The following is a 22,681-nucleotide window of genomic DNA, read 5'->3' on the forward strand; positions in this document are numbered from 1 at the left end:
GACTATGGTTTTATTAATGGACCAAGTTCTCACTTTCCCTGTTAAAGGATACAAGCCAGTGCTACTAAAACCCATCTCTCCTTGGTACTTGCTATGAACTCAAATCATATTGAAAATATAAATCCTCATCCTTCAGTGTGTTATATATCATGCTAGGTTTCCTGGATGCTATAATGCCAAGGTTGCTGGTTATTTAACCTATGAGAGAGATGGTAAACTTTTCAAGGGGTGTGACTTTCAGCACAATGGCCACAAATACTTCAAGAGAATTGGACACACCCTTCATAGGAAACCAAACCTTAAATTGCTATTTATAATTACATTCTTATCGCCAAGTTTTATATTCAGATACAACGCACAATGCTGCCAAAAACTTTATTCTTTTGTGCGATGCCATTGGAGGTCAGAAGAGGTGAGATCCCCTGGAACAGATTATTATGAGCTACACTGTAATTGATAGTAATCAAACCCAGATCCTCTGACAAAGCAACAACTATTCTTAACTACTGAGCCATCTCTCCAACCAATCTTACTTTTAGAAAGCTGATTTTTAAAGAAACTTGACAACCTACAATTTCAATTCTGTAAAATATTTTGGATAACTATAAAATAGTTATAGGAATTTGTTTGAAATCATTATTATTTGGCTATTTAAGTTTAATAACTGACTCAAATGTTCTATCATTAACAATAGAACATTTTATTTGCTCAATTTAAAACTGTTATCTCCCTTCACTTTAATACTAAAGGTAGGATGTAAAATCCTTGCTTCATATTCCTAGTCAACTATTTCCTCAGTGACCCAAGAGAGTTTAAGAAGGTCACGTTGTCTTCACAGCTATAAACCAGACATATTCCCAAAGGAGGCCGTCAGTCCTAGGCTCAAGATAAAATAAATCTACACAGCTGAATGCAAAACCTGTATTGTTTTAAATAACTCTTTGCTGCATAGATTGTCTACAAATCTACCTTATGGTTTCAATCGAGGTATTGTGTGAATCTGGAAAGAAATGGAGTTCCTTTCACTAGCTTAAACAATAACTGGAATCAAATTGATTTCCTAGCAATAACTGTGTTCATGTGTTTTCGTGTGTTCAAAGGTATGCAAAGGCCTGAATGCATCATGAAGCCAATCCTGTCTTCAGCTGTATCGCATGCAAACCAACACAAAGAAGCCAAGAAGTTGGTTACATTTTACAGCATCTGATTGCTCTTCTGTGCTTACCATAAAGACCCCCTGCAAAAGATACAACATATTTTGGTTGCAGCACATAAAGAAATCTAGCTGGGAAGGAACTGGAAACTTTCTCTCTACTGGCTAGCTTTCATCATGCCGAAAGGTTTTATACACAACGGGGAAGGAAAGTCAACTGGTATACCCAGTAGTAGAACCCGCATGCTGCAATAGTGACCTTCGAGGAGAGATATGCCCACAGATACAATGGTGGCATGACTCCTATAGGGGCAACCAACTGTTTTCGGTTGGAATTAAGGCCTGCTCTTACAGGAAGGAATTCAAACCTGGTACTATAAACCTGCTTAAAAGACCTGGCTCAGCAGTTCATGGCCCCCAGAGTTAATTTAACTGTTCTTTTGCCAAACAGACATGTTGTCCAATTGTCTTCTAAATATTTAATGTTTATCCTCACAGGTTGGTGCTGTTCTCAGTCTCTGTCAGAGAGTCTTCTGTTTGCAATGAGGAACAATGATTGCAGAAACTGGTGAGCGGTTAACGTGCTTAGAAGAAGTGCTTGTTGAGTGCGCTCCCCTAACTGAGACATCTGCTTCAGTCCCTTCACAGCTCAAGCACCGTCTTGGAAGAGGGAAGAGAGATTGTGTAAGAGACAGAGGTTGGGGAGAAGTGCTGTGAAGTGCAGTCTTGTGAACATGAGGTGACTACTGCACACATGAGCTCAGACTGGTGGCCATTGCCTGCACAACAGCTGTAAAAGAGTAAGCCAGTCAGGCATGAATGGCAGAGGGATTCATAAAGTTCTGCCCCAACTGAGCAGCAGGAAGCAACCTCTGGGTAAGAGTCATCTTTCTCTATTGATGTGGCCACTGAGAGGTTGGCTAGGATCATGCATGTAGTAATATTCAAACTCAGTGGGTTATTGGAAGAACTCAGTGGGTTATTGGAAGGGAGGGATGGAGGGAGAGAGGGAAGGAAAGAGGGATGGAGGGAGAGAAAGGAAGGGATGAAAAGAGGGAGGGAAGGAGGGGGAAGAAGGGAAGAAGAAAGGAATGATAAAGGGAAGAAGAGAAGGAGAGGGGGAGGGATAGTACAGTTTGGTGGCAGATGAGAATTGGAAGGGGGAGGTATAGTTGATCAAGTTGCATTGTCTGTATGTATAAAATTGTTAATGAATAAAAATTTTAAATTTATAGGAATCTAAAGAAATGGCTCAGTGGTTAAAGGCACCAACTGTTCTCCCAGAGACCCTAACTTCAGTTCCTAGCACCACATGTCAGTTCACAACCAACTGTAACTTCAGTCCCAGAGGATCTGATGTCATCTTCTGGCCTCTGTGGACACCAGGCATACATAAGGTGCACAGATAAGATCTGCTTTGTCTAAAAAAATATATCATTTACTTAACTAAATTATAGATGTTCTTGTTCTACTGATTCAGAAGAAAGATTCTTAATCTGTAATGTACAGAGGGTATCTTTAGAACGCAGACACCTGAGTAGTACTCTCAAACTGTAAGTCGGTCTGAACTGAGTCCGTGTGGGATCTGCCATACTCACAGCTTCACCTGATCATGAGGCAACTGGCCTTGGAACCATACTCTGAGGGACAGAACAATCCACTTACACGGACTCTCCAGTTAAATGGCCACATCAGTACATACCATGACAACTGCTTCTAAACTAATCCACAAAGAACTGTTCATAAAAATATACATTTTTATTGTTTTATGAAAAGGTCCATTTGTGTTCAATTGCTTTTCTGTTGCTGTGACAAAACTCTGAGCAAAATCACCTTGCAGGGAAAGGGGGTTATCTGGCCTACGCAATCAGATCACAGTTTAAAACTGAGAGAAATCGGGGTAAGAACTCAAACAGGAGTTGAGTTAAAAACCATGAAGAAAAACGCTATTTGCTGGCCTGTTTTCCATGCCTGTTCAGCTCAATTTGTTATATAACTCAGGGCCACCTGCCTAGTGGCCAAACTGCCTTCAATGGGCCAGAATCACCTATGTCAATCATTGAACAGGAAATTGCCCTACTGACATGCCCACAGGCCAATCTGATGGAGGCAATTCTTCAACTGAGGTTCCCTCTGCCCATGTGACTTCCGCCTGTGCCAAATTAACAAAAAGTAACCAGTACACCACTGGATTTACAGATGTAATAGCAACTTCCAACATCAAGGGAAAAGCCAGAGGTCTTCTCATCCTTCTTCTGACACTGGAAATGACCTTCATGAAGGCCTTTCTCATCTATGTGAGAACTTGTCTAATCATTCCACAGAGCCCTTCCTCAATCAGAGGCCAAGCATGCAATGACCACCATTGTTCACAGCAATATATGTAAGGTGCAATCTATGAAATTACCTGCCCTTAAAACACACTGGACAGCTTACCAGCACTGAGCCTGAGACTGTCTCAAGAGCCCAGCCACCAACAGTAAAACACACACATAAAAAAATAAAAATTCAAAAAAATCACAGCACTAACTAGATTTCAAAAGGAATGCTGTCTACAACGTAAGGCTGAGCCGTGAAGGCCGAGTGTGGTCTTGCTGAAGTGTTAATGCATAATTTCAATTTTTTGCAGTGATGTCTGAGCATCACTGTAGAAGTGTCTTAGGAATCAACTTGAGGTTAGAGATAGAATGTTTCAAGTGGGCGAACTGTGAGTGCTGAATAATGGAGGAATGAAAATGGTTTTTTCCCTATCGTGATCCACAATGCCAGGCCAGCAGGGTGAAATCCCTGTCTTACACATTTGCTCAGGCCACCCGCATTCTCTAAGCATCCAAATGATGCTGCTATAAAATTAACTACTGTGCTACAGATAGTGTAGTCCGAATCATTTTAGCGATTAATATTTCTCCTGCTTCATGACGATCACCAGTTATGATATTTCATCAGATGTTTCTAATGTCACCATAGTTAGTGCACATATGTTTACGGACAGGAGTGTCTAGGAACACACAAAAAAATGGTATAAAATTCATCAGTGGTACAATAATGGCTACATGAGAGTTTATCTATGTAAAAGACCCTATGTTAAAAAACATTCAATCAAAAAAATTTTTAAAAAGGAGAAGAGTGCATTCCGATGTATAGCACCAACAACTGCAGTAGAAGTTCTCAGAGGAGATATCTATGCATCAGAAGAAAGGATGCATGAAGGAAAAGCACTGGCTTCTCTCCTGAAGGACCCAGGTGCAATTCCCAGCACCCACGTGGTATCTCACAACCATCTTTACTCCAGTTCCATGGCAATGTACAAGCATGGCTCACTGATGATCAAGCCAAATACTCGCACATATAAAATAAAAATTAAAAATTTAAATTTAAAAATCCTATCTAAAATACACACTCAAAAGCATTGACTTGGAATACCCAAAACATAATCCACACATCAAATGAGATACAAGAAGAAAGCAGGAGTGGTCCCTGGTTCTGGAAAGACTCAGTGAAATAGTATTTGGCAAAACCAGAACGGGGAACTGGGAAGGGGTGGGAGGGAGGACAGGGGAAGAGAAGGGGGCTTACGGGACTTTCGGGGAGTGGGGGGGGGGGTGCTAGAAAAGGGGAAATCATCTGAAATGTAAATAAATTATATCGAATAAAAAAAAAAAAGCATTGACTTGTGAAGATGAAGCTAGTGGGTTAAATTATTCCCCATACCTTAAACTGTAGCTCATAAACATTAGTTACCACTCCAAACACATCGCATGCACACACTTCAATCCCCTCATAAGTGGAACCCTGTTCTCTGTACTTCAGAATATGATAAAGCAGAAGCCCTAACTTTAATTCTTTAGCTTAGTGTTCTCATTTTTTGCAAGTCAGATTTTCAGCCCTTACCAGCTCATTTTACACTAATCTCAAGCTGCACCGCATTCTTGTTTCTGGTGTGTGGTATTATATATCAAAGAAGACAAAAGTCCACAGAGAAATCCAGGAAAGACAACTGCAGTAAGACAGTGGCTTTCTGCACGGCATGAAGCATGTGGACAAAGGATCAATGAACGGAGCTTATCAGGACAAACGCTTCAGCTGAAACTACTGCCAATGGTCAGCTCAGCCACACTACATGGGATGCTCTAAACTGGTTTCTTGGCATTTCTTGGGATAAATGACTCTGTGTTGCTGACAGGCAACAGGGCATGATGGAAAAGCATGGGCTTGTGGTCAAAAGCAGATTCAAACCTTAGATCAGAGAACAGCTGATGTTTCCCTTTGGGCAAAGTAAACTCTTATACAAAATTGAACAAATTCATACGCAAAACTAAGCAAGCCTAACTTCTCCCTTTATCTGACACTAACCCGGACTTACATGCATGATATTTCTTTGACAGTGGATGATGTCAAAGAATTCCACAGTCATGGTCTTACTCTTTGCAGTGACCTAGACATCACTGAAGTATCTAAACATGATTTCTGTTGAATTCAGAAGTCACCTAGTTTTAGCTGAAAGCAGAGGAAGTGGCCATACAAAGAAAAACCTGCCCTGACTTCCTCTGTGTGAACATCAATGCCTTGTCAACAAAGCTCCACAGTAAACAGGGGAACATACTCCGACCTGAGCTAACACTTTCCATTGGATCTGTGGTACAATTCACTCAACTTATCATAGAAGCTAATTTTCTAATGTGATGTGCTCAAAAAAAAAAAAAAAGTGACAGGGTTATGTTCTACAGGGTTAAATACTACAAGATGGCGTTAGATACTGAGTCACTGAGTACCGGGGCCAAGCCACGCTTTTGTGAGTTCTGACTGGAATTCTGATTTCAGTTTGGGATGTGTGGTGTCAATAAAGCTGTCTTCAGTGGGAGGACTTTTATATTGAACTGTGCTAATAGCTGTGTGATCCTTTCAATGTACTTGGGCAGCTACCAGAAAGACATCAATAACTTTAAGTGATAATTACTTTGCAACAGAAGCCTACATTCTCTGTTAGCACGTACATGGAGAATGCTCACTGGATTTTTCTGAAGCTCCAATTGCAGCATGTTCTTTTCTCAGCGACATACTTAAGTCTCCTCTGGGGCAAACCATGCAATTTGCCCCGGGCCAGAAGGAACAATACGTTATAAATCAATGTCTCATTTTGCTATAATCGCAGCCTTAAAATAGCTGCCACTGGATCAATGTCTGAGATTGTGTTTTATTATACTCTCATTCTCACAAGCATCATAAAACACTGACTGACTAAGGCAGAGGAGCAGCTGGCTCCATGGATCCAAGAGAAGAATGTCCTGAGAACAGTCCAAGAATGTCTGATGCACTTCACAAGGGTTCTGTTCTACAATTTCAAAGCCACATCAAAACATGATAATTGCTATCTGTGCTGGAAAAGAGGAAGTCTGGAATACTGGAAGGAGACAAAATGTGACCATGTTAGGGAGCCTTGCTGCTCCCCACATATGACTGTTACCTACCCATTATGATTCGAGGACCTGAGGCTATGGTTTAGTTGATTGACAGGTCATAATCCTATCCTAGAAAGCACTTCAATTCCCTTAGCAAGATGAGCGAATATGTTGCTAATGAAAATGCATTCAATCTTACTATTAATTACTTAATAAATGCATTGATTACTGTGGCCATTTTCATTCTTTTGATACGGGGTCTCACTATCTAGCTCTGGCTGGCCTGGAACTCTCTATGTAGACCAGGCTGGCCTTGAACTCACAGAGATCTACTTGTCTCTGCTTTCTGAATTCTGGGATTAAGAGTGTGTGCCGTAGCGCCCATCTTATTTCAAGGCTTCTAAATGAATACTTTGTCTTTCTTGCTTCTTTCTTCTCGGTCCACTTCACTCATGCTTGAGTGTCTCTGTGTCTCATTGTCTCCCGGAGGCATTTTGGTTCAACTAGTACAAAACCGTCTCACCTTATGAACATTAGGAAACAGAGATGCTTTCAACAGTAACTGGCTTCTTTCTTGATCTTGACTCTGAGAAGAACTGCACTTACTTCCACTTGCTTGAAAAAAGCCCATTTGCAAGAGCACTGGATCAATCCCAAAGCCCAGTCCTAACAGGGGCTACGTGTGGAGCACTTGTCATGTGACTCATATTCCTGAGACTCTGACTTGTTCATCATGAGAACTAGGGTCATGATTACAACACCAATTCACTGCTTGGAGAGATGGTGAAGAGTGAGTTACAAATGAGCCTCCTGACAGGAAACAATGTTCAAGAAGCTGCACTGCTCACAGTGGGACAGTTGGCAGTTGGTCATAATTACTGTAAGCTTCCAGGGGCCAAAGTGTATAATGTTCTACACTTAATAGCACTTGATAGGCATATACCTGTCACTGTTTTCTAGCAATGGAATAATTAAAGCTTTGCAGATCGCCACCACTGCTTGCAAATGTAACAGTGAACTCAACAAGGTATCCAGCATGGACAGAAAGACACAACAGAATGCTTCTCAGCCTCAAATGCATACTGGTTTCCTACCTACACACTTGCTCTTAACCATATACCCATTGAACACACTATTTTTTGAGGTATCCCATTCAATGCTGACTACGTTACAGTAAGGGGCAAACGTGTCTATGGATGAATTATCTTACAATGTGATGATGGGAATATTCTTCCCTCATTGAAAAACATCTTCTCATAAATAAAAAGGAGAGCAAGAGCAGAAGTCACCCCTTGGTGAGAGTCTCAATTGCTGTATCATCTTCTGGTCAGCAAGTTTCTCCTTCAAGGCTGTTCATTCTCCTCTAGCAGAGAAGACAGCATGGGTTTGTCTCTCCAATACTCATCTATCTCCAGATGTTTAAACTTAGCTAACTATGGAATTTTCTTCTCTTTGCCATTAATTAACTAATATGAGTGTCAAGAAAGAGTCTGGGTCAGTTTGGTTTACGTGGGGTTTGCAGATAAATCATTCACTCACATTTATTCTCCTAGTCACTCCTATCTCTCCCTCCCTCCCTCCCTTGCCATCTTGAAAGAAACCAGGAGGCATTGCCCAAGTTGCTTCTGGCAGCCACCTCATTAACTACAGGGGGGGGAGGGGGAGGGTGGACTTACTTTAAAATAAACATAGCAGAGACTTCATAATGAATTACAAAATTGCCTTTATAAATTCACTCCTCCATAAAAGGAAATAAGAAAATTGGAAAAAGTAGTCAACGGTAACTTTTTCAGAAATCTGAGACTTGGCCAAAGGCTGTAACATGTCTACACATGTCTACACAAGCAAAACAGGGTTAATTTTTGAGGAAAAGAAGTTTTGAGTTTTAGCTCATCCTATCTCCATTCTCCTCTTCCCACCTCTGTCATAGTACTGTTTCCCCCAGCCTTGGAACCAAAGATGTGAAGCCCAGAAATAGGGCAGTCACTAGACCCCAACAACCACCCAGACTTCATTCCTATCTGACCTGTCTGGTGGCACCATGAGAAGCTTTGTTTACCAAGCTATCTTTCCCTGACTTGACTTAGAAACCACTGTGTAAGAGGCTGCATCCGTGCAGGGTGTGGGAGGATGGGTTGGGGGTTTTCAGGGAGGGGGAAACTGGAAAGGGGTATAGCCTTTGAAAGTAAATGAAGAATATATTCAATAAAAACAAAGGAGGCTGCATCTGAGGACAATTGTTGGGAAAAATCAGCAGCAACTGTTTGTTATAGCTACCTAGGTCAGTGATGCCAGTTGTGGCCAACTAGAGGCTTACAGAAAAATATTAATTAAAAATATGTTTAATGTAATATCTTTGCCTATAAGAACATTTCTGCAGATATAGATGACTGAGTGTGGAGGCCAGCGTACCTACCCAAGAAAGACCTGAGGATGCCTAATGTCTCCTTCTAACTGTGAAGTAATGCATGAGGTAAAAGTAAAAGCTAATGTAGAAATGTGCCAACCCAGAGCACTAAAGGCATATCCTAACAGTTGCACATACACAGAGCCAGGCAATACATCTTTTAAATTTAGTTTTTATTAAATATCGTCTTCATTTACATTGCCAATGGAAAAATCTTTCCTGTTATCCCCCCTCCCCTAAGACCCCCAACCCCTCCCCTTCCTCCCTCCCCCTGCCTCCACATCTATGCCACTCCCTCCTTCCCACCCCCTCGGTTTCCCTTTGTTCAGGCCTCTGTTGAGCCCTTACCTGACCAAGATAGAGTGTGATAGAGGAAAATATTCATCATCTTCCCCTGCCCTCTGCATGGAACCACAAGAACAGACACTGCATACTCACATGCATGTACCATTCCCACACATTCACATACAAAACAAAGGAAGGGGAAAAAACAGGCTCAATTCTAAAAGCCAAATCACTTGATTTTTTTTCTTTTACAATAGAACTTGGGAGAATTCATTTTACAAAAATACATTTACAATCCATTTTACAAAAATAAATTTAAAATAAAGTATTTCACTAATGTGGTAGAACTTCCACTATATATTTATAAACTTAATGTTCTATAAAAGTGTCCAGCCATGTATATGCTGAATGGAGCCAGAAATATTTATAAGAAGCTAAGGTTGATATTCTGTACATGAAAACTGTTTTTTGGTTTGGTTCTGTATTTTAGGCTTGGGGTTTGTCTTTAGCAGTCCCTAAACACTTGGAAGTTTTCCACTTCATTCTTAAAAGCACTCATAGAGCTTGTGGGCACAACCACAAATAGCCACTTCCTCCGTGGCTACAGTACTGTAGGGAGGGAATAAACCATGCCTGGCAGAGAAGCCTAGCACAAATAGAGCTGACTGTGTAAACTCAGGTCACTTCAATCTTTAAAGAGGCATTTCGCTCTAAGGCCTCTTTACTTTACTAATCTCTCTAGTCTTGTTATTTGTTGTCCTACAATATATTGAAATAACTTTACAGGGATTTGATTAAGTTTTGCCTCTAGTGATTACATTTTCTCCTGGTAAGGGCAGATATATAAACAAGCACATGTGGATGCCTACATATGTGGAGTGTGTACTGTTGCTAAGTGAATACTATAGCATCTTCCAACTCTCTGGAGCAAACATCTCGTTAATTCCTGTTCAAATGTGCCCTCGTCATCCCAAAGACCATGACCGCCAAAGCTGTCCTTCTCTTTGGACAGGGCTTTTTCCAAGTTCTGCAGATTCTCCATCAGAGACTGCATACAGTTGTCAGTCAGCAAGATCAACATATATTGCTGCTTTCTATGGTCAGAGGCAATGATGTCCAGGTGATAACTGGATCACCTCTAAACTTTGATGTTGCCCCTTTAAGCTAGTGATTTAATCTTTCTCTACTTCAGTCTCTAAAGCCAGGAGACAGAGGACAATACCAATATGGTGATAGATCACAGAAAGGATAAAATGAGATGGCACAGTTGTCTTCCCAGGGGGTTGAGCATTCATTCAACTCAACTGCTGCTACTGCAATCACTACACATCCCTTTGTCTTTTTAGTAAGAGCAAAAATCCTTCTAAAACAATGAACTGCAAGCAAAGAGCTCCTTGACAGTTCTTTCCTCCTTTTCCTGAAGTTACCTTGTTATTGCTTATTCATTTGAGTCAAGATGCATTCTTCCACAACTCCACACAGTGCCTCTTACCTTGTCAAATGACAGCTCATTACCTTGATGTCCTGCCTACTGGCCTATCAACAAAAAAACACGGAGACAAAAGAAAAGAAGACCTGTCTGGGACCCAAGGTTTTGGTTTATTTGGATTGTTTTCTGTAAGTTGTTTTGTTTTGATTTGTACCTGTGAACTTAAATACTGAGATACTAATACTTACAATGAGCTCACAGGAAACTCATACCATCCTTGTGGGACAAAAGAAACTCCTTTGCAGCTCAGCCAACACATCTTGCTTTCTCCTAAAATCCCTTCTTTCTTTCTAAAGTGTCACATGTGAGTCTTATATTCTGTAGTGTCCTGTTACTCTTTGCTGTCGCTTTCTTTGTCCAATCCCTAAACAACGGATACCCTGCTTTAATAATCAAGAATGATTGTGAAGTTTTCAGTAGGTCATACATACATGTTGTCAAATGATCGAATTTTCTAGATAGCTACTGAATACTTCCTCAGCTCTTCACTTGTTGGCTACTCAGTGGAGGTGGGTCCAATCATACGCTAACTCAAACTCATGCATGAACTCAAATCTATGAAACACTTTCCCCTCCCAACAAAAGAATAAGTGAGTCAAGTTGATACGAGGTTCCCATTGTGGCACTCTTTTCATCCCCAAGAATGTTTGGCAGTACAGATGGTCTCAATTAAAAGCAAGTGGTTTCTAATTTATAGCACAGGAAACATTTAGAATTTGTTGTTGAAGTCAAGTTAGTGGAACCTAGTCACCCCAACCTCACCCCAGTCAGCTACCTCCATGACTTTAATTCGTTTGTACAGATTCCTGATGTGTTCATAAGTCTTTTTTATTACAAGCATAATAGCCTTCTGTTGCACATTTTAAATGGGGACACAAGGGTTGACGGAAAGGCACCATGCCACAGCTTCACCTTTCTTGACTTATGCAGCCTCAGGTTTGTAGCAGGAGCTGAAGGCACCGATCAGGAGCTCCGACTGTGGACTATAAATAGCCGGTGAGCTTTCGTTCCCACATCCACCACATTGTCTAGCTGTGACATCAGTATCCCCAATTTCCATAAAGTGTAATATGGCTTCCCTTGCATATGCTTTGTCATCCAGTGTCTCCATAAACACTCCAATAGCCACACTTCCTGGTCTTCACAGCTTTCTCAAGATGTCAGCCCCACTAACCATTCTTCAGCAGCCTAGCCCGCTTTCCAGCCTTGTTCTTGAAAACTTCAGTGACACTAGAATTATTATTTTAATGTATACACACCCACCTTCCAAAAAACACACATGCCAACCCACATGTTCTGAGGGTGTTTTATGGTCTGAGAGACTAGCCAAAGTTAGTGTTGCAATGATGGAGACTGAACTAGACAATCCCAGTAGACAGAAGCTACAAACTACCTTAGATGTCTCTCTTCTCTTACATAACCCTTACATTCTTTGTAAAAGGAACCTTGATATAGATATCATTTGCATGTAGATACCAATGCTTTTCATGAAAATAAGCAGCAGTGACTAGTAAATCAGTAAAAATAAATTCATGTCTAGAATCTTAGAGGTCCTTTCTGCATAATGGGTTTCCTAATTTGCTTTCTAGTGCTATGACAAAACACTGATCGAAACCAACATGGGAGGGAAAGAGTTTATTTCAGCTTCCAGACTCCAACCATCATGAAGGGAAATCAGAGCAGGAGCTCAAGACTGAAACCTGAAGGCAGAAACTAAAGCAGAGGCCATGGAGGAACACTGTACTGGCATGTTCCTCCCGGAGATACAATTCTTACACACCCCGGGACCTGACACAGTGGAGTCCTTCCTCATTAATCACCAGTCAAACAAATGTTCCATGAGCTTGCTTGCATGCTTACGGGCCAGTCTGATGAGAAGCATTCTCCAGTTGAGTGGCTCCCTCTGTTCAGACAGCTCAAAGCTTGTGAGTAGTTGAGAACAAACCATCCAGCGTAATAAGGAGTCCACCTGTGTCTCATTCCTTTAGGTTAGGTAAAGCTTATCTATTGATGTCCGTCAGCCTGAGCAGTTCTTATGTCTCAGATGTGAGGGCTAAGCCACTCCTGGAGCAAGCTCCTCATCTTTCCTGCTTGCTGCCACTGACTGTAACCCTCCAACACCATGTTGCTCCTCTAGACTTATCCCTCCAACACAGTGCTTCTCAACTGATGGGTAGAGACCTCTTTGGGGGTTGAATGGCCCTTTCATGGGGGTCACCAAAGACCATCGGAAAACCATCAAAAATACATTTTTATTACAATTCATCACAATAGCAAAACCACACCTTTGAAGTAGCAAAAAAATAATAATTTTTTTGGTTGGGGGGGTTCAGCACAACATAATGAACAAATGTAAGAGTCACAGCATTAGGAAGGTGGAGAACCACTGCTCTAACACAACTATGGCTTTTGGCCCTCTAACCTGTATCTTCTTTTTACTATACCATAAAAAAGCTCTCTCAAAATCTTTCCTGATAAAACTATCCAATGTAAAGTATTCCTGCTGATAAACCCAACAAAAGGGGTCAACATAAGAAGAAAATAGAAGTGAACGGGAAAGCTCTGTACGTGGAACCCTCCTCTCTTTCTGAGCCCATGAGTCTTCGTGGCATCAGTTCATCTAGAAGAAACTTCTCTGTGAACCTGGAAAAGTCGGGGTATCAGCCAGCTCAGCTCTTGGGATGAAAAGGGCTTCTCCCACAACTATGGCAAGGGCTAGGGTAGGCCCGGATCATTACTCCATACCCTGAAAAGATTAGTTTGGAAACCGGAAGCCCATGTAGAAGCCTCAGATTTGACTCTGGTGACACGGTGACGCAGAGAAGAGCCACAAAGATGATGAAAGGACTGGAAAGTGATCTCTGCCGGGAAAGATGAAAGGTCCTGGGATTATTCCGCCTGGTAAAGGAAGACTGGCGGCTGAGTTAACATTCTTAAGGTATTTGGTCAGTTGTTCTAGTGACCAGATGGTCTCTGTGATGGGGCAGGAGCAAAGGAAGTAGCCTTACATTCCAAGAGGAAGAACTTAAGTTAGATCTAAAAAAGACCTCTTTGAAAGTGAAGCTGTTTAATATTGAAATGGAATATTCACTCTAAAGTCCTTAAATCTGACAGAGATTACCATCTTCCTGTCACATGGAGCAGTTGGGCTAAAAGACAGGGGTGGGGGGATGGATAAGTCATCTCAACAACCAACCTGTTACCTATAAAACCTATGATTGTTGAAAATTCTTTAAGAATGAAAATAGGTAAAAGAAAACCTAACATTTTTTATTGGCTTCTATTTTCTTGTGCAATCGCTCAGGTAAGAAATTACCAGAGGCGATGAAATTCAACAACAAAGATTTAAATCCTTGTTGTTTAATTAGATGGATCTCTTTCCTACACAAAGGATTCTTGGACCTTACACAGAACCACCCTTGGCTCTACTAACCACCCCCACACCGTGTTGATCTCACAATAGCGTACACACACCCCATTCCACCCATTCAGGGATAAGTCATAGGATATAGGAAGGAAAAAAAAAGTGGTAAAAAATTTTCCTGATCATGAAAAACAGACCCAAAATAGATACCAGCTCCCGAAGTCAAGGTATATTGAAAATGCACATCAGAAAAACACTGATTCTCCATTGTGGATTCTTTTTTTTCTTTTTTCTTTTTTAATATCACTGTATTGGTATCCACTGGAACACGGTGGGTACAGAATAATATGTCCCAAGTCCCAGAACATATCAGATGATTACCCTGTCCAAGTCCTGTGGTGGCACTCCCACTGATACACTGCTTTCACACATGTCCCATGGTGACGCTTCCACTGATGGACTGTGTTCACTGTTACTGACAGAATCCCATCCTTCCCTCTCCCATCGCAGTTAACCCACAATTTTAAGGAACCTGGCAAAGTGAAGATTAAAGGGATTGTAGCTTCTGCGGTGTACATCATTTCCGCCTTGGTTCACGGACACCATCCCCAAAGCCTTGCCCGGGCATGCTCGCTTCAGCTCTGCTGCGTGTGCCAAACATCAGCTCACCTGCTTCCGTGGCGTCCTGAGACGCCCTTTACTCAGAACAGTTGTCTTCTTCCATTTGAATGATTCGATTATAGCTGAATTAGCAATGTGGTCACTGGAAGGGCCTCGGAAGGGCCTCTATAACTGAGTGTGTCAATCACAAACACTCACAACTAAGTGTGTAGGCCACAAGCTGCCCTGTGGTATTTGATGAAGGCCATGACACAAACTGAAAATTGGTTTCCCAGGAAGGAATCCTTAGGCCTGTGACAATGTAACACCCAGCCTGTAGCCCTTAAAGAAAAATATTTCAGTCCTGATCTGCCAATTTCAGATCCCAATATTTAAAGATCTCTCTTTAAAGAGCCATGAACTCAAAAGTCACTTAATAGTTTGATTACTTTATTTGACTCAAATTTTAAAACACCAAACCCCAACTTTTTTCTGTATTGCATCATATCCCACACAGATAAAACAAAATTTGGAAATTGAACAGCAATTATATTTTAGGAGGAGTCCAGGTGATCATATTGCCACATTTGCTACCCAAATCAATGTCCTTTTTTAAGGGTGAAGGGTGCCCCATTATTAATAGTACCCCAAGGTGAAGCGGAAGTACACCACAGACCAGCACAGTCAGCTTTGTCACAGCAAACACAGACTTCTACAAGGTCTTCAAAAATATGGCCCCTTGGATTAGCATTTATGATTCAGAAGCTAATTAACTGGGATGGCGGTTTGAAAAGACAGTCTATTTCAGAGGTCCAAATGTCTATTGAGAGGAACAAACTAGAAAAGATAGCAGTGACAGAGACCTCACCTGAAGTAACAATTGAGAATGTGACACACCATTCACAGAGCACAGCAATCAGAGGAGTGATGCAGGAAACAGACTCAGGTACATGGGAGATCTAAGCAGCCAGAGAGTTTCACTGGGATAGAAGCTGAAATAGTCATGGACCGACTCACAGCGATTTTATAAACTTACTATATGAAGTGAACTGTTAATTAGCCTCCCTCTATGTGCTAAGAGATTTAAAAAATGTTGACAGTTACAAACACAAAGTCTCAGATAAGCACATAATTTACCTGAACTCCAGCACACTGGTAAGATAAACTGTAAAAGAAAAAAATAATAGATAGAGGCATTATGATAAGAATCAGAGCACAGAAGTAGATAGAACTTCAGCCAGAGTGGCTTTGGCTTCAGCTAGATTGGCATGCTGATGTGAGACAAGCACATGTTTCTACCAAACAATCAAGACTAATCCTGAGGGTCAGGGCCGGGTTTAGGTTTGCTAACGGGGAGGTCAGGGGGCCAAGAAAGGAATGCAGAATCTGGGGCAGAGCTGACAGCGATTATTTTGTTAGTATTTGATCTGTCAGTGCTCTTTTTATGTTTATTAAGTGCACAAGTTATTCTGCTAGAAAAGCATCAATAATATCCCCCAAAGAAGAGACCAACTAATACAGACATCCAAACATGAAAACGAACGCTATCACAGCCTCTGTTTCAAATTCCATAAGGTTGCTAACTAACATTTTCCAACAATGACGAAACAGCAGGATGAACAATGAGTTCATGAGTCCCTCCCCCTCCCTAAGGGTCTACTGGCAGGTGACAGTGGCTGGGGAAAGGGTGTCCTTTCTTCCATGATGTAGCTACTGATACATTGCCCACGATCCTCCCAGCCATCCACGCTAACAAAGCAACCCCACACTACATGATGGTGGAGCAAGGGGGGCTTTCTGGGATGAGAGATTTCAATGGGAGATAGGAGAAAATCAAGGAGGGTAATCTGGGAGGAAAAGAATGAAAATTCACTATCAACACACACAAACACACATGCGCATGCACACAAACAGTCAAAGCATAGAAACAAAATAAAAATATTAAAAGTAAAAAAATGATTCTAAAGAAAAAATTCCAATTCTCCTCAAGGGTCTATGTGCATGTACCAATATCTAAGCATAAAACTAAGCAGAGATAAAAAGCACAAACGGTGGTCTACATAGGGTCAATTGCCTTAGCTCTGGAGAATGGGTGTCAGAGCTAGGCAGACCAAAAAAAGGTAAGCTCTAAACATGAGATGGTTTTCACATTCACAGGGGGGAGATCCTGGTGACTGGAGATTCATGCAAGATGATCAAATGCTGTTATAGTCAGTGATGGGTGTTACCATACCATAGAGCTCAAGACATTTTTGTCCTTCGGGAATGATTTTTAGCCTGTGAACTTCCCTATTGAGTTTATGCCAGTTAGCACATCTATATTTTGTAAATGAGTCAAAGTAGTTCTCAATACTAAACCTCAAAATCTCATGATTTAGGATTAGATTCCAAGTTAATCTTACATGGCACTGCTAAGGAATTCTTTCTCATCTCAATCCCCCCACCCCCGTATTCATTTGTTAGTGATTTGTTTTATAAACTTAATAAACCACCTTCAAGCATTTTAAAGCAATGAAACAGAGCAACCAAAGCCATCTAAAGACGAGTCTCTACATAATAATTTGAGCACTTACAAAACCTTCAAGAAAGACACCTGGAAAACATATGTTAGCCAACCCTGGGACACAGCACAGGTGTAGTAACTACATTAAAAGATAACCTACAGGCTCAGCTCATGGAAAAGGTATTTCTAGATAGGAGTACCTGGATCAGAGTGGCAGATTCACTCATTCTAAGTAGCAGAAATAGAGGTGAAGAAAATCACTGAAATTGTGAAATAAGGAGGCCTGACCTTTGTGTTTTCCAGAAAAGTTGGAGCATATGACACAGGGAAGATTCAAGAACAAGAAGAGTGAAAAACAGAAAGCTTAGAAATGTAGACAGCAGCCCCGTCGTGGAAGCTGATGAATGTCTAGGAAAGGAAGATGAAAGGAAAGAAGTCAGTGTTTTAAATGAAACAGAGCAAGCAAAGCCATCTAAAGACGAGTCTCTACACAGTAATTTGAGCACTTACATTACTACACATGAAAAAACCTGCTCAGACACAACTGTGGGGGGCTTTACAGACAAGGAATGTGAGAGAACAGGAAAAGATGGCGTAGTGATGTTCATACCAAAAGCCAGCAGACCGATCAGAGCAGATGAGATGATCTTGAAGCTATATGTGAAGGTGCCACTAAGGCACTCTGTGGGGTAAGCACCAGGTAGCTGAGAAGATAGGACTTCAACTCAAGACTCATCTGAACAGTTAAGTACATCAGAGAAAGGAACTGGGGGAAACTGTGAGGATCTCTTTTATTAAGTAGAAGAAAAGGGGGTCCAGTGGAATAAATCAGAGAAAGAAGAAAACCAAGAAAGTTGACTGGCATTAATGTTTAGTGAGAGAAATACTGCAGAAGAAGGTACAGTTGACAGAGTCAAATGTTGGAGGAAATGGAAGGTCTGACAAAATGCCATATCGCTCCAGGGTCACGACAGCTATAGAGTTTCTCTGCCTTCTAACACATCCATATGTACTATCTTGGTTTTAACTAACATTATTCTTTGTCAGAATAATCTAGAACTTTTTTAATCCTTCACCAGCTCTGTTGAAAGTTATGAGTCACATGGGATAAAGATCCGCCTTTCAGACTCCCGTATCGTTTCCACCAGTGAACACAAGTATCTTCAACTATAGTATATGTGCCTAAAACACACTATTGGTCCTCCATGGAGGTTGGAATATTCACCGCCTATGTGGACAGTTGTGTCGGACAAGCTCCTTGATCATCACTCAATTAGGAACAGTGAGCAGTGTCATCCACAGTAGCACTGTACCGTACTGCTCGCCTCCCTGGGGGAAGAATTTCACAACTACCCTACTCCCACAGATTATCAGCATCCTGCATTTATCCATCGCCACCAAGGCAATACAGCCAGGACAAACCGGAGTAAAAGTCCTGCTTCCAGCTGCCAAGCGACCTCCGTCTCATTCCCTGCAAAGGATCATCAGCCAGACAGGCAACAGCCCCCCTGTCTGGTGAACAGCTGAGAAGTGAGAGGTGACTGAAGTGGCCACCCAGCAGCTGCACCATGTCTCAGGGACAGAGCCTGGTGGTGAGCGTTTATGAGAAGGTACAGGCAAGGAGACTAAGCAGTTAAAGCCTCGCTAAGTGGGCAATCGCTGCTCAAGCTAGCTCCTGGGCAAACGTGCTTCTATTGCTTTATGACATCATCCATAAGAAACAGAGTCAGCTAGGAGCCATGCAGCCCACGATGTGATACATGCACTCATTCTGCATACATCTACTAAACACCTACTAAATGTCAGACACTGTATAAGGACTAGTCATCTTTACTCATTCTTATGCCATGGTACAAACCTTAATAGTATATCTTTGTTCGTATATAGCCTGACCTTAATGAGAGCCCAGCTCCAATGCCAATCCCCCAGCAAGGCTTCCCAAGTCTTCCTAGGTAAACTCCTTTCTCTCAAGTTTCACGGTACTCTGTAGCTTCTTTATAGAGCAAAACCTATTACACATTGTAATTAACTAGAGTACAAGTAACTAAAAACCAAGATTCATACTGTTACGGCATCCCATTATCTGCATATACCCCAGAGTTTAACAAGTTCCGTGTGAAATGAGTGCAGTGTCAGACTAGCTCCTGTGTACTGTGGCCCAATGAAGCTCAGATCAAAGCTTGATAATGAACACACTGTCTTGACCTCTCAGCTACACCTATTTAAATACATAAAGGGAGAAAGAAAATAAACAAAAAGGCATTTATGAAGGCACCCTAGTAAAGATTACATCTCCCATAACGGTAATACTGAATATTGCATGTTTCTTTTCTTCTAAAAGAAAAAAAATACAACAGTAAGTATTCCTGACCTACTTAAACTTTCTGGTGAACTGTTTAGAAATACTTTAGAACATTAATTACTACTAAGTCTTATGCATTAATTAAAATAGACCCAGTGAGATTTTGACTTTTTCTGTATCAACAGAACAGCTGTGAACAAGGAAACTGGGTTATTGTACTTTTGACAATATTTAAAGTTATGCTTACTTATAATCTATAATTCATGGACTTTGCTTATTTGCCTCTACTTGCTTCAGTGCTCTGATTTATCATTAAAACTTGATTATTTTGCACATATCCTGGACCTAGATGGATTACATGAACTAGTTACCTTGGAAGTAGGACTTTAAATCCTTTTGTTGTTGTTTTAATGATGATGATGACCAATGATGATGAAGAAAAAGAAGAGAAGAAGTTGAAGGAGGAGGGAGAGGAGGAATAAGAGGGAGAAGAGGAGGGGAAGAAGAAGAGAAGGAGGAAGAGTAAGAAGAAAGAAGGAAAGAGGAGGAGGGGGAAGAGGAAGAGGAAAAGAGAAGGAGGAGGAGGAAGAGGAGAAGGAGAAGGAAGAAGGAGGAGAAGGAGAAGGAGGAGAAGGAAGAAGCAGTAGAAGTAGCAGCAGCAGTAGTAGTAGTATCAGCAATAGAGGGTGAAGAATAATGGGCAAAAAGCTTGGAGACAGGAATTCTAGGTCCCGTGATCATATTTCTCTGTGCCCTGAGCAAATAATATAAATTTCCTCTCTTCTGTAAAATCATATAATGCCTACTGACAGTTTTACTCTAGAATGAGATAACAATAGTCACAATATTCATCAGTATAAATTTTAGAGAGTCGGGATAGTTGAGGCAACATAAAATCCCTAAGACACAGATATTTGGGGGAAGGTAAAATTGTCACATGTATTATTTAAGGTTTACCAGACAAAGTAAACCAAAGGAAGTATGTGCATACACATAGAAACACACACATGTGACAATAAAGAAAGATTCATTATAAGGAAATGCCTCATATAATTATGGGGGTTAAGAAGCCTCAGATCTCTAGATCTATACTCAGATATTTGGGAAGCTAAGAAGCCAATTATTAGTCCTAAGGCTTGACAGCTAGAAGAACTGATCCTAAAAATTTTAGAAATTGAGTTTCAGCCTGAAAGCAGGAAAAAAAAACATGGCCCTTGAAAGAAGAAAAGAAAATAAACTCTCCCTTTCTCTGCTCTTTGGTACTGTTGGGATCTTGCAATGGTTGGGAAGTGGTCCATCCAAACTATGATCTGTAATCAGTCTACCAATTCAAATGTTTATCATCCACCTTGACCGACATTCCTTGAATAATATTTTGTCAAGTGTTGGGGCACCCTGTGATCAAGTTTAGTCAAACTGATATGTCAAATTAAACATCAATCAACCCATCTTCTTAAGCCATATTTAGTCTGCAATGACAGACAACAAGATCATAATTCTAACTAATATGATATCAATGCTACAGAAAAATAAAACAGAAAACAAAACTATATCTTCAAAGGAAGATATAGTCCTTGAGCATTATTTTCATATTACTGAAATCTCATAATTTAAATGCTATATGTAAAATTAAAAATAGTTAATATTATAATACAAAATTAATATATTTCATGTTATATGATCAGAGAGTTTGAAGAATGCTTAATATATTATGCAAATTATATTCATAAATAAAATAGTAGGGCTGAAGAATTGGCTCAGAGGTTAAGAGTGCTGACTGTTCTTCTAAAGGACTTGGGTTCAATTCCCAACATCCACATAGTGAATAACTACCATCTTTAACCCTAGTTCCAAGGAGACCCTTCTCTCTCTTCTGGCCTCCTCAGGAATTACACACATGTGGTGCACAGACATACATGAGGGGCAAATGAAAATGAATTGTAAAGAAATAAAAAGAAAATGCTAATGGCAACTATAGTCTTTATTTCTCATAGCTGAGCATTGGTAATTCTTTTTTTTTCCACCACCCATTCCATATTCCCTTCACCCCAACACTCCAACAACTATGCTAGCTAGTTGTAGTATTTTTGCCCAATAAGATGAGCTAAACTTCCATGTCTAAAGGGAAAGGAGTCCTAGCTGAGTCATGTTGTAGTAGTTTTCCACTGTCCTTAATCACAGAGCATGTTAACATGAAAAGATGCCCCCCAGAAGACTTCCTCCATCCCAGACACTGTAAAGTAGCCATCTGATTTCCCCGTGATAGCCATGATCCATCCACCACAGGCATCACAGTGACTGCCTTTGACCATTGATTCAGAGATGTGGAGGATCCAAAACAGGCAGGCAGAAGTTAACACGCCCATCCCTCCCCAACTCGCCAACCCCCATTAAATAGAATCACTGTTGTGCTCTGTCTCCTGGTTGAAACATTCCTGGAGGCACAAAGGCCTCTAGGTCAGCAGAACACAAGGTCATGAGAAAAGGAAGCAAAGATGTTGTTAGTGGGTCACTGGCAGTCATAGCAGTTAACAGTGGGTAGCGTCTGCTATCACCTCCACCCTTCACTCTTTAATTTATTGTGATTCTGTTTATAGGAGAGATGATGCCATATAGCGAGTGATTCAGCATACTGCAGACTTCTGGAAATACAAAGCCCAGCATTACAAAATATTGCCACCCAGCTAGCATACTCATGGTATGCTGCCCATTCTATCACACCAGTAGCTTCTAGACAGTGGAGGACATAGCGAAAACAGTAGTGTGAGTACGGATCATTTCCCCCAACTTCTTATCTGTGAAATGACTCCCTTGACCCAAAGCAATGCTATCTGAACACCACAATGGAAGATAGGCTTTCTGTAGATCTGTAAAGAGTAGCTGATCAGATGCACGTAATAAAGGTACAGAAAACCTCTATGTAGGGTAAATGTCAACTCCAGAACATGATGCTGTTCCTCTATGACAGAAGGGACCCAAGGGAAGCAACCTGCCACCAAATAGCTGAGGAACGGGGTTATAGCAGGGACTCAGGACTGATCTCTGCTGCTGACTGGTTTGGAAATATGCAATGGTTTAGCTAGAAAAAAATCTATGTTTCTGAGGCCCATGCTTAAGCCCCTCCCTTGCCACAATGGCAACTTCATTCATAAACTCACTGGGAAAGAAGAAGTATGCTA

At 41.0% G+C, this 22,681-nt stretch overlaps 1 protein-coding gene across 1 annotated transcript in view; it reads right to left on the bottom strand.

The window, feature by feature from the left end:
• Col25a1 (collagen type XXV alpha 1 chain) overlaps window positions 1-22,681 on the bottom strand; it is a 397,132-nt gene that overhangs the window by 337,141 nt on the left and 37,310 nt on the right. The gene's annotated exons all lie outside the window — the stretch shown is intronic.

Source organism: Apodemus sylvaticus, chromosome 4 (assembly GCF_947179515.1).
Source record: "Apodemus sylvaticus chromosome 4, mApoSyl1.1, whole genome shotgun sequence".
NCBI classification, from domain to species: Eukaryota; Metazoa; Chordata; class Mammalia; order Rodentia; family Muridae; genus Apodemus; species Apodemus sylvaticus.